The following is a 16,871-nucleotide window of genomic DNA, read 5'->3' on the forward strand; positions in this document are numbered from 1 at the left end:
ACATAGAATGGTCTGGGCTGGAAGGGACCTCAAAGCCCATCCAGTTCCACCCCTGCCATGGGCAGGGATGCCGCCCACCAGATCCGGTTGCTCCAAGCCCCACCCAACCTGGCCTGGAACCCCTCCAGGGATGGGGCAGCCACAGCTTCTCCCGGCAACCTGGGCCAGGGCCTCCCCGCCCTCACAGGAAAACATTTCTGCCTAAGATCTCACCTCAATCTCCCCTCTTTCAGATTAAAACCATTTCCCCTCATCCTGTCCCTGCACTCCGTGATCAAGAGCCCCTCCCAGCTTTCCTGGAGCCCCTGTCAGTACTGGGAGGCTGCTGTAAGGTCCACTGGTCTTGTCTTAGTGGCTCACTCACATCTGAAGTCTGCTCTTGAGAGCACAGCTTCAGACATCATGGGGCCATGTGTTCTCTGCACATTTCAGCTGCAGTAAGCACATGCTGATTTCTCTGGGTCATATTCTTCTTTGTCCTAGTACAGTTCACTCCTTAATCTCCTACCCTCCTTTTGTCTGTTTGTAAAATCTGACATGTCCCTACTCAGCTGTGGAATGCACTGGAAAGACATAGACCGAGAGCCTAATAACGCTCACTATTTTACTCACCTCCCAGGGGTGTAGGAGAGTTAATGTCTGCACAGTGCCTGGGCAAGTGTAAAAGTGCTTAGCTTCATTATATATTGATTTATATGCAAGAAAACCAAGGAAAATAATAAAATATGAAAAGTACATAACGTGGACTGTAGGCAGAGGAGAGAAACATCTTAAATCTAAACTTAAAATGTGGTGCGAGTCATGTGATGAACTAGAGTAAGGTGGGCTTCCCACCAAATTCAGCACAAATGGGAAAAGGTCCTATATTTGGAAATAGCACAGGGCCCAAAGGGGGCTGCGTCTAGATGAGAGTTTCCATGTGGAGATAGAGACACAAATTAAATTAGAACACATATTGGAGCTCTGGGCCAGATTCATATCCTCACTGCAGCAAAGTAAACCAAAGAAACACTGGCAAATCACTGATGTAACACCAGCATAAGTGAGAGGAGAATCCATCCACAGGTAATAAGGGCAGCGTCAGTGCCTGCCTAGGGTTTCATCTTGTGCTTTGTCCTAATTATGAGTAGATTAATGACATGCTAAAATACAAAACAGATTTATGAGCCATTGCCATCTCCCTCTGCATTGTTGTACATCTGGCTCAACAGTGCTTTTACTCCTTGGCTAGAAGGTCAACTTAGGTTTTACAAAGCTGGGGCTGGGGCTCAGTCTCAAAGACATGCTGCCTTACTGAATGCTGCTACTAGGATTAATGCTAAACTGAAGTCCATCTGCTCTCTCCACAGAGATATTGTAAGATCTCAGAGCATATCCTGAATACAGGATAACCCTATATATCTAACCAGCATTCTTCTTTCATGACCAAAGGCTCAGACCAGTTTGTATTTGAAACGAGCAGAATGACTTCCATGTTTTCTTGCAAAAGTAGGATCTTTCCAGACTGAAAGTATTGAACTTGGAATGGGAAAGAAACAACGTGTAAAATGAAAGAGGCAGTATTATGTGTTGGTCATTGAAGAAAATAGGGGAAAACACTGTGATGAGATTACTGTGTGCTATTGCTTGAAGAGTATTTACTGAATGTAGTATACCTGAGGCAGTGCATTGCTTTTTGGGGAAAGAAAATGGGATGATGCACAAAGCAGATGATCAGCCACAAGATTTCCTGGATTCCCTTCTCACTGTTGCTGCTAATGGACTGTAGGCAAGTTCTTTCATCTCTCTGTGTCTCTGTTTCATGACCTACAAATAGCAATAGTAATAATTTGCTGGTTTTCAGCCTGGCTGTTAAACTTGACCTGCCACTGTTAACAAAATGTTTTGACATTCTCAAGTGGAAAGAGAAATGGGTTCAGCTGCATCTTCACTCTGAGTTGCCAATTGCCAGAAAGTAAAAGGATGTTTAATGAAAGATCACATGATATGTCTCTTGTTTCTTATGTGCTCTTGCCTATAGGAAGGCTGTGGAGGGGCTCTTGATCAGGGAGTGCAGGGATAGGACGAGGGGGAATGGTTTTAACTTGAAAGAGGGGAGATTGAGACGAGATCTTAGGAAGAAACGTTCTCCTGTGAGGGTGGGGAGGCCCTGGCCCAGGTTGCCCAGAGCAGTGGTGGCTGCCCCATCCCTAGAGGTGTTCAAGGCCAGGTTGGATGGAGCTGGGAGCAACCTGATGCAGTGAGAGGTTTCCCTGCCCATGGCAGGGGGTTGGAACTAGATAGGTACCTTCCAACCCCAACCATTCTATAATTCTTATGTATTTCCTTATCCACAGCCCAAGGAAGCAGTTCTGTTCTAGACCCCTTATTCTATGCTTGGCAAAAACACAATCGCTTTCTAGTGAAACCTTGTTGTCCAACCCTTTCTTGGGGCAAAAATCTCACTCAGCTTAAGCAGGAATTTGCTTGAAGAGCTAAGTCAGTGTCTGGCATTGACCAATGTGAGAGGAGCTCACACACGCTCCTTTAAGAAGACAGAGTGTGCCACAGGTCACTGCATTAGGATTTAGTGCCTTGGGACTTGGATATGTTAGTTTGCTATTGAATTTATCAGTCTCACCAGAGAAGATGCTGGTTGGATAGGACTGACAGAACAACTTTTGCACTATCCATAATGCATGTATTGTGACAGAGGATCTATCCCAGTAATTTTTGTTGTAGGCTCAACGCTAACTCACAATATGCTGTTATTTTAGGGACAATGTGGGGAAGATAGATGTGGGCGCAGTGTCCACCGCCCTCTGGGTCTAACACCTGAAATCCCATGTATCTGCTGTCCCCTGATCCAGCTGATAGACTGCAGCAAGACTGCTTCTCTTGGCATCTGCATTTTCCTGCTCACTTCCAAAGGTGGAGTTCTGTAAACAGATCTCATCCTGGCATATGTTATATTGCCATACAGGCAATACTGTTCTAACTGATTAATAACAAGCAGCTTGATAGGATTTGGGGAGGCATTGGAGTAATTAGTAAGATAAGGCCAGGTTTCTTTGTGCTGCACTTTCACGGATGACAAAAGCTTTCCCCCTGAAGAGTTTCACTGATAAATCAGTATATAATAATAATAATATTAATAATAAAAAGCTTTTTTGCTAAAATGCAAGTGAAATATTCCTTTAGGGAATAAGAAGAAAGGAAGTGCTCAAGCCATGGTACTGATGGGAAGCCAAGAGAATAAGAGAGGAAAATATGTCAAAGCTGTACTGCTAGGAAAGGACTTGCTTTTCCACATCTGCTGATAGCAAGGTTTGGAACTTAATCTCTTAACAGCTAGCATGTTCATCTCAGCAGCTGGAGAACTGCTGCTAGCTCTGCATGTTCTTCTTGGTAGGCAGGTTGGCAGGCTGACTGTTCAGTGCTTACGGGCTGGGCTGTCCATGCATCACCTGGGCACAACAAGGTGGATTGCTGTTCTCAACTGGGCCCTTCTCGGCCCTTCTCTGCCCTTCCACAGGGTTGCTCCCACTTACACTGACCCGTGGATCAACAGTATAGACACTATAAGGGGCAAGTTTCAGCTTCCACGCAGCTGGGTATTGAGTTGCTGGTGGCAGTGGGATCATAAATACGGAATATTCCTTATTCATCTTCTCAGCAGGCGTAGTTTCTGTTAGCAGCAGTGAGAAATGAGTGTGGGTTTGACTCATAAAGAATAAGTGACCAGGTATCAACATTTTAAAAAATACAAAGAGTAAAAGGCTACAAATGTTGCCAAAGTGACAGCTGTTCATTTACTAAAAATATCTTTTAATCTTGCTGGAACTTTTAAAATAATCTAATTTATATGGAATATTCCTCACTAATTGAAGCTGTCTCTTTTTTATTAAATAGAAAGGTTACAAAAAATGTATATTGACGTTTTGAGAGTGATTCCTCTCGGAAGTGCATACACTGTTATGAATAGGATTTTACATGATGCAAACCCTTAAATGCCAAGAGGGATATGAGGAAACCTGCAGATTCTTGTAGCTGTAAATGCAATAGGCAAGGCTTTGGCCTATCACATCCCCTTTCTGGAGATCATTGTTGTAAAGCTCAAAGTGTTGTTTAGCCTTTGGTGTTCTCATTTATTTCCACAGCTTTTTCTGAAAGCAGAAGTTTGAAAAATGAAAGTCTTTCAAGAATAATCACTCTCTAAACACTTAATGCTGCTGTGACAGCACTGTCTATCACTCAAGATTTAACTTTGGAAATCCACATAACAGAGAGGAAAAAAACCTTTTCCAATTAGCTGAGACCGGAGGCAGATTAGTTCTCAAATGCAGCATTGAGAGATGCTGGGATGTGTATTAATGGACCACAGGAGCTGACCATAATTCTGACTGCATTGGGTGGTGCATAAAATGGAAACAGCATCTCTCCTGCCTAGAGATGCAGGGCTAGGTAGGTAATGTAAGCTACCCTTGGGTGTATCTCATAGGTCTTAGTGATCTACAAACCTGTCAAGTACAAAATATGTCATCCTCACTCTTTTATATAGATATAGAAGTTGAGGTGTGGAGAGGTTAATAGATTGCCCAAGGTCATACTGTTCTTTTGGCAGACCTAAGAATAGCACCCATGCCTTCTGTCTCTGGTTTTGTGGACACGTGCACACGCTCAAGTCTGAGCTGCAAAGTCTGTTGAACAAACTTTTTCCCTTTCTTGATCTTTGGAACCTGTTGGCCCACGCCTCCATGTTGACTGGTATTGCAAAATGTATAGTCTTTAGAATCTTCTACCATGTAATTCTCTTTATTAGAGCAAAGAGATGGGTTTTGCCAGTCAGCAAATGTTTAGATCCATGATGGAGCAAGGCTTGTATCAAGTCTTTCATCAAGAGTTTAACGGTGCTCTTTTTCAGATCTGTAGCACTGACTTCTATCGCTTGAGCTAACAGGGTACATTGTTATACTGCTATGTGTCATATGATGCTGACATTAAAGGATGCAGAATAAAGAAATAATCAGATGCACACTGTCAGGAAGTTTCACAGTCCTGCCTGACAGTATACAATGCAGGAGGGATGGGTTCAGTTTCAGATCTGTGTTGTATTTCCCTTGATCTCGGTCAGTTCTCTCTCCCCTTCAGTCCTCCGATCTACCCAGCTTTTCTCCTGATCTCCATTTTCACTTATTCCATCAACAAGTAAAATCATAGCAGTTCCAACTCACTTTCCATACTTATATCTCCCTTCTCTTTAGTTTGTAGTCACCATGTGCTTTCTTTCCCTCTGGGCCTTCTTTTGATCCTACACACCTCATCTTCTGCTATCTACTTGACCCATAACCTGACTTCTTCCCTCCAAACTCCCAGACAGTCCTGGAGCTCTTTTTCCCAGCCTATTTGCATCTTTTTAGCTCTCCTCTCTAACTCTGGTTGCTCTATTACCTTACTACTATTTTATTCCCGGAGATGTCAAAAGACATATTCCCATTCCCTGTGTCTTATGTGAGAAAGACCTGAGCAGCCTTAACTGTAGGCATTGCTATCAGTAATACACATTTATATTTCATTTAAGCACACGATATTCTTTCAAAATAATTAGATCTAAAGATTACAGGACATTAAATGGCCAAAATAATTTAGTCTGATAAGAAAATAGAAGAAAGATTGAATTAGAGGCAAATGCTCTAGGGGAAAAAACAAACAACAAAGGCAATAAACCATCCACAGTATGATGTAGGCAGCATGAACGCCACCCGTGGCCAGTCCTACCCAAGCCCCTCAACAGAACCGTATTCTGAACCCCTTTTTATTGAACATGCACATATCACTTGGTTTCTTCTGGCTTCTAATTGCCCTTTCTATTTGCCACTGCTGTTCTGGGATTTTGCAGGGCTATTTTTTACCTCACTGTTTTGTAGTGGAGAGGCAGGAAAAATGAAATGTCATCTGATCAAAGCACTAGGTTCTGGGAACTCCATTATTCTAAGACAGCTCTGAAACAGGCTCTCCCTGCATCCTGGACTAAACACCTACTTTCAATGTCTTCAGCTTCTTCAGTTTTCAAAGACAGAGATAGCAGGACTGATCAAGCTGCTGCAGAAGGGTAATGCACCAGGCCTCATTCGCGTTAAGCAGGATGACACTATAGCTTTGGCTTCTCCTGCTGGTTTTGATAGCAAAGGTAGTTAGTTCTATTTTGCACCTCTGCTTGCTTCCAAGAAGCTATCGCACTGCTGAGCAAAGATGAGCCTGCAGTCCCTCTTCCCGCTGTGTTGCTTTTATTAGGACTACTACATTAGAGCCTTGGTGACCAGACAGAAAATAGGGCACAGCTGAAGTGATTCCAGGGAAAGGAAGAGTCACCGAGAAGATAATAGCAAAGCAAAGTGTGGATTCTAGCTTTCAGACATCTCAAGCTACTGATGTAAATACTGGGCCAGATTCCCAAGCTCTCTGAAGCCTCTTTTTCTTAGGAATGCAGAAACAAGGATTGAATTGAAAGCTGGCTATCAGTAGCAGAATATAAGCCATGAGGCCAGTGATACTCTGGGGTGGGGGGAAGGGGTTTGACTGAAGTCTTAACCAGTTTTATAATCACGAAAGATGTGGGGTTTATATGTTTGCGTATTTCACCAAATGTGTATAAATAACATACACTGTGCTGATGCTGCTTATATAAAATTGGAGAGACCAACTCAGAGAGCACAAGGCCTAGTTTGGGCTCTAAATTCTTGTAGAAAGGCCAGCAAAGATACCAGATCAAAGAGAATTTTTTTTGTGCGAATTCTATTTGCTGCAGACCAAGCTACAGTAGATGTGCCATATAAAACTGCATCACAAAACCATCCAAACAGTACAGTTCTCATTAAGTTGTTTGTGGGTTGGTGTGCAGTTCGTTGGTGCAAGAGAGATTGATCTGTGAGGGACAGGAACTGAGTAAAGTCGTCATAAAGAGGATGGTGGTGGTGACTAAATGAACAAGCTGCAATCACGTGCAGTGGATGAAGGAGTCATTGACTTTTCATTGTTGCTGTTTGACACCACCAGTTGGGATCAGGATCCCCTGAACTCCACTCTGCAGGCTGCCCTTGCCCTGATGAGTTTACAAGCTGAGAAATCAGGTTCATGCTGACTACTTTTAAAAAATGTGGACCTAATAAATTACCAGGTTCAAATAATTTGCATTCCAGTAAGGTGAGGGAGCTCCCAACTTGCTGGAGACACCGAATTCTCCCTTTCTGTAATATCAGTAACGAGGATAAACCCAGTCTGTTTATGCTATCTACAATATAATATTTGCATTTCTTGAGTGGCACCAGGATTTTTTTCCTCATCATCAGGCCTTTTAACAACACTTCTGCTAGTTCTCCCTAATGGCTCTTAACTGTGCTAATAAGCATATTGTGTGCAATGTGGCATATCTGCCTTGGGATATTTTAGGGACAGAGTAGACGAGGGGCAACAGACCAGCCAGTGTGAGTGTAATGTTTCGTGTTGCTAGCAATTTGTTCATGTTAGAAGATATCTTGCGTTAACGCATCTTAAGAAAAAAACGTTATCAACCGTGTAAGCATCAGTCATTTAGTTTAGCTTCAATATTTGACAAAATTATGAGGACTGACTCTAATCATTAAAACCGTGGCTTCAAACCAGGGTGGCAGCATTTACTGAATACAAACATTCTTGACTTACCCTCCTGCGAGAGGAGAGCTGAGCCCTGTGGAGCCTATTATAAAAGGCAGTTTGATGGAATGGGCTGAAATAGCAAGATTTATAAATAAAAGAAGATCAAGAGAGCTGTACATAAAACAGCCCATACCAAACTAACCTAATTACTCTCTATGGTGAGGTCGGTACGAGAGCTGATAAAATGAATGTGCATGACATCTCTATCTGTTTAGATCTTGGAAACCCATTCATAGAAGTCTCCTATCAAAGGGTTGAACTCTTTGGCTACTGAAGGTGCATAAGAAGGTTCCATGCATTGCAACAGAAATGAGCAATGAGGAGGTCATTCTGGGGGCCGCCAGGTTCTTACAGGGGTAGCTGCTTGCAAAGACCCTCAGCACGGTTTCCCAGCTCCCCAGTGACTAAAAGCAAGGCTGCATGCAGAGTAACAGTGGTTTTTTATGACAGTTACATCACAAATGCTGTTAACTTCAAAGAATCTGCAAGACAATTCCTTTGAAAAGCACAAAATATGTCAGGGGAATGGGCTAGAAAATGGTTGATGGGAGGTAACGTGGGAAAATGCTAAATGAAGCACTTGAAAATCCCAAGATCACACAGCTGGCAGTGTTTACAGAAGACATGGAGTGCTCTAGCACTCTCTCGGGCTTTGGGATCCTTGTTGGCAGGAACCAGAGCAGAGCCAGGAAAGAAGAAAACATATTTCTATAAATGTTCAACCATGATGTTATGAAGCCCAATCTTAGCCCTGTGTGCAACCTTTCATACTCACTTTGGTTCAAGATTGATCAATCTTGGACACAGACAGCAAAAGGGGAGATTTGCCCCTGGTAAGAGGGTGTGTGTGTGTGCAAACACTCATGAGCCACTTGAGCCTATGGTACCAGCTTTCCTCTTGCTGCTGGCTTATGCTGGCACATTTCACCTTGCAGCTGGGGACAGAGGATAGAAATGTGCACACAGCTCAGCTGACATGCAGGGATTTGTTCAGTCTTCACAATCTTTAATTTGGAGTGAGGGCATGCCCGCACAACATTGCACAGGAACGCCTGCCTCCCAAACAGCTCCATGCTTACAACAAGCTCCACGCCACAAACCTTGGGAGGATTTAGGAACAGATCAGTCTCCCTGATATATCAGCATCTCTGTAGCGCTGCCAGCTGAGACTGGGACATAGTAGACCTCCAGATCACTTCCAGCTGGCTAAAAAATCCTCTCAGATGGAAATGACTTCCATACCGAAAATTAACCTGGGCTGTTTTCAGACCAATATCTTAAAGGCGTACAGATTTTCTACTACCCTTTGAATCATCCAGTCCCCCAACAGGGAACTTTAATGCCAGTGCAGCATCTGCTGTAGAATATTTATATTCAAGGCTTCCTGTGTGAAGCTCTGGATGGATGTGATTACTGAATATGTTGGAAAAAGGACAGTTTACTGCCTGGCTTTTATTTCCTGCTATTTTGTGTTTCTATGCAAGGAGCTTATATGCCATGTTGTAAACGGCTGGTTTTCTTGTATGATGTCTCTTTTTTTTTCTCATTCCCTTAATGGGCTTCTCGCTAAAACTGACGTTTCAGCAGCATTCCCATTATTAGTTATGATGCCAGTAAATGGAGGTCTCAGTAGTGGGTGAAATTTAAATTGGGTTTGAAGAGCATTCAAATAATTCAGCGCTTTGCTTTCATTCAGTGGTTCAGTTTGCACAGTGTATGATTTAGTTATTCACATTTTAGTTACTGTGTTGATGTTGCTTAGCAAAGACCTTGTTTTGCCTGGGACCCGACTACAGTTTTCAGCTAGTCTAATGTTGTTTACTGTAGCTAGTATGAAACTAATGTTTTGTTCTCTGGGTTCTTGTTTGATGTTATAAGCCGAGTCACACTAGCGAGTGCAGGAATCATTTCCATTTTGCTTTATACTGCTCACAGGAAAAACAGCTAGCAGTGGAAAAGGACCTATTTCTGAGCATAAATGTTAGGTATGCTTTGCTCTGGTGGGAGTTTGGAGTATTGTAGTGTCTTGGACAGGGCTTTGCTTTTCATTCCAAAGAGCTATCCTAAACTGCAGTGACTGATTTGAAACAGGATACAAAAGACTAAGCAATCCAAATTGGTGGTGTGAAAGAAGTCTGCACCTTTCCCTTGGACATCTTTAATCACCCTGTGAAAAATCCTCACTGGGAGGAAGTTTTCATAACTGAGACTTACATGAGTCTTGGTAACTATCTCCCAGAAAAGAATACGCTTAGCAGTAAATATTAGTCAGCATTGTCGAGAGGCTCCAGAATTCTTAGCCTGTATTTCCGGATGCTGACAATAACTCTGTGCATTTATTTCGTCAGCTGTAAAATGAAGACACAGATTATCATTATCCCAGGCCAAACTGGGAAAAGTTCCACACAGATGCTAGTTTTGTCAGACCGAGTCAGCTCCCATCAGTTCTACATCTGCCTTAGATGCGTGCCAGGGGTTTCATCCAAGACCATGCGTAGCTAAGCCAGCCGACACAGCCGCGGTGTCAGCCAGAAGCTGCAGTAGGCTCAGTTCCTCTGACTGGTGACCCGAGTGAATGAGCAGGGTAGCTTCTCCTGGTGACGAGGTGCCATCACAACCCGATGTAATGTCATCACATCACTCGGCGCTGTCATGGCATGATGATTTTAATTCATCATGTGCTGGAGCAGTGGCTGTTTATCATGATGGAGCACTATCTCAGGAGAACGTCCAATTACCTCCGTATGTATATGGAATCCTCCTGTCAGGTTTGAGATTCACCTGAATATGGATGTTAGATTATGCCCTGCGATGTACATATGGGAAGCACAGAATGAAAATAATTGAACTCAAATGATATTCACTCCTGTGTATCCCTTTCTCTTATCTGAACAGAAGCTTGAAATAGGAAAATTAAATGCTGTGGACCTGATTACTCTTTCATTTATGTGCACGTAACTCAGAATGAATTCCACTGAATTCAGCAATAGGTAAACCATCTGTCTGTGAGAGCAGAATCGCGCTCCTCAAGTGCTGAAGAGAAACGTTTTAACCTTTACACTAACACGAAGGATATCCCAACCTATTAATAGGATGCATTTCATTTTTGCCCAATAGCCTAATTAAGAGCTAACTCATACTTGAGGAGAAAAGGAAGCAATTTGATTTACAGTATCTTGTGTGATTAAATCACCAGGGAAGAGAAAGAAGGATTTGAGATGGAAGGGGGGAGTTTTAAAACATATCATTTGTGAAGAATGGAATCTCTTTCTTCTTACAACCTTTTTGCCCCTGTGTTCACAGCTTAAAGACGATTCACTGACTTTTATTTATTTGCCTAAACTACTGATTTTTCATCTTGCAGGGTGGCTTCAAAATCCAATGTGAACTTTTTAAGGCACCTAATGATCCATTCTATTATCCCCCAGGACAACGCTAGTTCCAGTGATTTCATGGGGAACTGATTCGGAAAATACCCTTTTTCTCCCTTGCGGTCTCCCAGGCCCTTGAATCATGTTGATATCTGGATACCTCTTTTCTTTGCAACATTGTGGTGGTGGCCAGAGTAAGCAAAGAGCCCTGGAGTGAGGGTTGATTGGGGAAACGGATTCACACCATGTGTAGCCCAAACAATGTACCTACAGATCACTCAAAGATGAGACCTTATTTTCAGGCAGTTTAAAAGCAGTACAGATGCGCAGGATTCCTTGCCCTTCTAGCCAAGCATATAATACTGCCTTTTTTTTTTTAAAAAAAAAAAAGCCCTCCTTATTGATTTTCATTTTGCGATAAACATACTTACAAACTTGGATAGACTTGAGAAACTGTAAGCCAATACCAACAGAGAGTATCACGGGGCTTATAAAATAGAGTGTTCACAGATATTGTTGTTGAACTAATAAAGAGGCAATTCAGAATGTAATAAAGCATTGCAGGCTTCGGCCATCAACTTCGGTCAGAAGTTTCGCAGCGTGAATCTTCACGAGTGACTTGTGCCACATGATGACAGTAATGTTTTTCATCTGTGCATCTCAGGGCTTTGGAGGTGTCTGAACATTTTACTGACTAGAAAATTGTGACACCGTGTAACCAAGGGATTTGCCTAAGGAAACACAGATAATTTCTGATATAATTAGGGCTAGAAATAAGGTCTCCTGGTACTCTTAGCTTAACCATTAGACCTATTATCTCTTATAGCCCAGTGCAGAGAAAATATCACGGCAGAACTGCTGCACCTTTTCTTCCTAAAACAACACTGCCAGGGCCTTGTCCCATTCTATGCCTATCTGAATTATCTCTCCCAGTTCCTCCTCTGCAGGACTGAGGACAGAATGGAGGTTGTTATCCTTACTCTTTTTCAAATCCTGCTTTTCTCCCCTCTATTGCACTACAAGCCAAAGGGAGCTCAGGCTGATTTGAAGGCAAAATTATGTCAATCACACTGGAAACTCCACTGTGCTTTCCTGAACCCGAGGTAGGACAGGATATTGCTTCCCTGCTGCAGGAATGATTCGGTACATGGCACAGAGGGTCTGCATCCTGCCAAAGGTTGCCACCAGCACAGAAAACCCCACAGCCTTCACTAAACTATGAATGTGGTAAACTTCAAGGACTGCACAAAAGAAGTGATCATCTTTGGCAAGGTGGGAGATGTCAAGAAATAAAATAGTTATCTATTTAAAGGAAAGCAGTAAATGCTTTCTCAAGTGAATGCTTATTTGAATTTTTCGCAGCCACGACCTTTGCTTTCATTGCTAGCACCATTATTTAATTTTGCCTGTGTCCAGCATGCCGACACACTCATCAATTTGAGGCATAGGCTACGTTACAGCATGATTGTGGGTAATGTGAGCATTGTGGAGGGGAGGTGTGATTGGGCTCTGTTCCTTTTTCAGTGCAGTTCACTTCTTTCATGCTTTGCTTGCAGCAAGAGGATGATACCCAGTGAAAGCTGGTATGTGTTTAGTGGGCAAGAGGAGTGGCTGGGAAGGTTAAAGGTAGAATGCTTTCACCATTGTGTGTTGATGACCTGTATTCGGCTTTAACTTTTCGTGTCCCTTTTCTGCCCCTCTTACACCCACAGACATGGGAGGGCCTGACCCACTGCTGTTCTCGCTGGTCTTTTTGCCGCACTTGACACTTCGCCCTGCCAAGCACTTGCTCCGTTAAGCCTACAGGCAGGCACGAATCATGAGCTACCTTGGCCGTAATTCAGGGAACTGTGGCAGATGTTTGTCTTCTGGAAAAATGCCACAGCCATCCACAGCTCAGAGAAGAACTAGCCTTGAGAGATGCACACACTAGAGACATATGGAGTGCTGTAATAATGTCCAGCATCTCCCTGGGAGGAGCACACACCTTCTGGGAAGCACCTCTTTGTGGGCTCCTCGTATACTCCACAAAGGGGTGCTTCAGAGGTCATCTGACCATTTCAGTGTTCACTGTGGGATGTAACAATGCAACATCATGATGATGTGTTGTTGCTACCTAGTGAGCTGCACACACTGTAATCCACCATCCTTTAGCTTGGAAGTGGGGTGCCCCTTGCACATTTCCTTCTCTTTTTGCTATCTCAGTGTTTGCTATAGCTGCCTACTGTTGCTGTAACGCTAACTGGGGTGAACAGGCCAGAGATATTTTTCTGTCATTTTGGAATAGCCTGATCAGCAGCATGGAGAAGATCAAAATGACACAAGAAGACAGAGGCTCTTGCTTTAAAGGAGGATTTCAGATGTAGGAAAGGAGAGAAGTGAAGAGAGGTGATGCTGGGGAGGAGAGAGGGAAAAAATAAGAGAGAATTTGGCTTGGTAGGGCCAGGGAGACTGAGGGAAAGATCCAGGGGATTTGAAGGAAGACGGTATTGTCACCTCTTCAGACTAAAAAGCTCATCAGGGCAGGTAAGAATAGGGAAGGAAAGGTAAGTAATGGGAGGGAGGATGTAGGGGGATAGGATACAGGTTCAGTGGAAGAAAAAAAAGAGGAAGAAAAATCTCTTAAAAGAGCAAGGAATTCACAAATTTAGGTTATATCATAAAATCAGGAGAATTATACAGTTTTCACTTCCCTGGAGTAAGTGGCATGATAGAATCAGATCCTTCCAATACACTGTGTTTAGGGGCCACCGGTATGTGGCCAGAAAAGAAGGCGACAGTCCTATCAGAATATGGCAACTGTACTGAAGTAGTTATGGTGAGAAAGAAAGCAGGATGGATAATCCATAGGGAATAGCTGTGCAGAAACCATCTTTGCAGCACTGTGGAGAACCATCAAGACCTCTGCTTGAGAATGCAAAGAGAATGCTTTGTAAACCCAGAAACAAAGACATGTTCTGATTTAGGGCCACTGCAGTTCTGCCTTGATGCTTACCACTTCCACCTCGAGGGGAAGAAAACAAGTGCCAGAATGATTTAAAGACAGAATATCAACCCTCACTGCTGCAGGCCTGCTTTCCACATTTTCTTGCTTTTATAGTTTTAGCTCGCGTTCAAAGAGAAGGACTCTGTGTGCATGTGTCTGCGTGCGTGCTTCCTTCCAAGACTCACACGCGAAATCAATGACTGAAATTCATAAGAAAGACATTGGTAGAGATTTTCAGAAGCTTGCAGAACATAACATCCCTCTTACCTTCCCCCCATCAAAATGGCAGCACCTGGGAGGGAAAATTTGCTTGTGTAACTTGATTTTTTTGTGTCACTTTCTGTCACTGGCATTCCAGCCAAACACAGAAGGTGGAAGACAACCTAGAGTATGAGGCATACCTCTTGAGAATTGGAAGACCTTCGTTCAGCCCCCTTCTGTGCTACAAAGGTCTAGTTTGCTGTTATGAAAATCACTTTGTGTGTCCCATATCTCAGTTTCCTAACTGTAATGTGGGAATTACACTTCTTCTTGTGTTGGAAGATGCTAGCGTCACTTGTGGCTAATGTCACTTGGTCTGTTCAGCCTGGAGGAGACTGAGAGGAGACCTTCGTGCTCTGCAGCTTCCTCACATGGGGAGGAGGAGAAGCAGGTGCTGAGCTCTTCTCTCTGGCAACCTATGAGACGGCCTGAGGGAACGGCAGAAGATGTGCCGGGGGAGGGTTAGGTTGGACATTAGGAAAAGGTCCTTCACTCAGAGGGTGGTGGAGCACTGGAACAGCTCCCCAGGGAAGCAGGCACGGCGCCAAGGCTGACAATAGTCCAGAAGCATTTGGCCAATGCCCTCAGCCACACAGTGTGAATGTTGGTGGTGTCCTGTGCAGGGACAGGAGTTGGACTCGATGACGCTTGTGGTCCCTTTCAACTCAGGTCATTCTATAACTCTATGCTCAAATGCTACAACGTGGAGGTGAACGTTAGGTAAATACGCAAACAGAAGCCTAACAGATACCTTTCCCTTTTTTCAGACCCCAGTCTGCCAAACAAGAATCCCATTTGCAACCCTAAGGGAGGACATACAGGTTCTTGTTTCTGGGTGGGTCTTTAAGCCAACGTGAAAGTTTAAGATCAAGGTTGTAGCAGAATTTGGCTTTATAGGCAAAGAAGCAGAAGGCAGTGCCAATGTCTTTCTTTGAAAAAATCCCTGAGATATTTCTAAAACAGATTTTCTGTAAAATCTGTTGCATTCACAACTGCAGAATGTTATGATCTAGCACAAAAGTTTTTATAGCTACTCAAATGTAATAGAGGAATCCCAGGCTTGGGCCTATAAAACCTTTTATACAAGAGCCCTCCTTTACAGCTTTCTTATCTGTAATTCCTGCAAATCCTCCAGTTCTGATCAATTGGACATTTAAACATTATGCAATGATGTCAATAATGCTGTTCTGTATCCTGTAGTGCCCATCTGATTATTGGATTATTATATTTTTGCCCTGTAATTGAAAACTAATTAAAATATTGTTTGGGGGTAAGATTTGGAAACACATGGGTGAAGTTTAAATAATCATCCATGGCATGTTTTGTTCCAAACAAAGTACTTTTTTTTTATAACGTGCTTCTTTATTCTGTCTCCCAGCGATGTTGCAGCACGCTCTTTGCTGTTTTACAAACTGTAACGTACAATGATGGTCATTACTATTCATAGATTCATAGAACTGAAGACTGTCAAGGACGATTAGATGATCTAATCCCACCTCCTGCTTAGCACAGACCAGACATTTCATCCAGTTTCCCCTGTACTGAGCCCAGTAACTTGTGTTCGATGAAATTGGATCTTCCAGAGAGACATATACTCTTGATGCGAGGAATTCAAAAGGCAAATAATTCCTGGATAGTCCTTCCAGTATTTAATCATCCTTACAGTTAGAAACCCCTCAGTTCTATACCTTGTTTCTAATTTGAATTTTCTGGCTTTAAATTCCAGCCATTGGTTCTTGTAATATGACTTTTTCCACTAGATTAAGAAACCCTTTAAAAAGCCCTGTGTTCCCATGATAAAGGTACTTATACGATCTAATCAAATCACCTCTCGGTCATCTTCTGAATTTAATAATATGAAAAATCTATTTATTTTGTAGAAGCACTTAGAGACCCAGTCCCAGAGTGAGGCCATGAGGAACTGGCAGGTTTTAGGGCTAAGCTTTTAGGAAACTGGAGTTCACTTCCATCACAGATTTCTGGCATGTCCTCGGGCACGTCTCTCAGCTCCTTTTTCTCTTGGGGGCTCACCTACAGGATGGGAATACCACAAGTACATATACCAGGAGTGTACGTTCCTCACAGAGTATGTATGTTCACAACTGTAAAGTGCTGAGGGAACAATATTAGTTGCTGTGCTGAGCACAGTAGCAGCATTTAACAAGATGGCAATCCTAAATCATTGTCCGACTGAACCAAAAAAACCCATCTCCATGTTAGATGTGGGTCAAGGTTGAATATCTCCTGTACCGAACGCTGAAACAAGTGCTGATTACTGTTGTGAAGTAACCGTGCTTTAAATTAAAGCAATAGTCAGGCGTGACTACATTAGGTAACTGAGTGAAATGCTCTGTGACTTGATACGACGCTGACCTCAGCTGTTTCACACTCACATCATGCAGAAATATTGCTTGGATCCAGAGATAAATGATTCGGTGGCAGACAACTTGGACTTGAGCTAAACTGACTAAGGGACTGCTCCCATTTTTTTTTTTTTTTTTTTTTTGCTGCCCCAGATTGTACTTTGAGCACAGGAGCAGAGAAAAGCTGGAGGAAAAGACCTTCTCCAGCTGTCCCAG

This window comes from Cuculus canorus, chromosome 11 (genome assembly GCF_017976375.1).
Source record: "Cuculus canorus isolate bCucCan1 chromosome 11, bCucCan1.pri, whole genome shotgun sequence".
Classification (NCBI taxonomy): domain Eukaryota; kingdom Metazoa; phylum Chordata; class Aves; order Cuculiformes; family Cuculidae; genus Cuculus; species Cuculus canorus.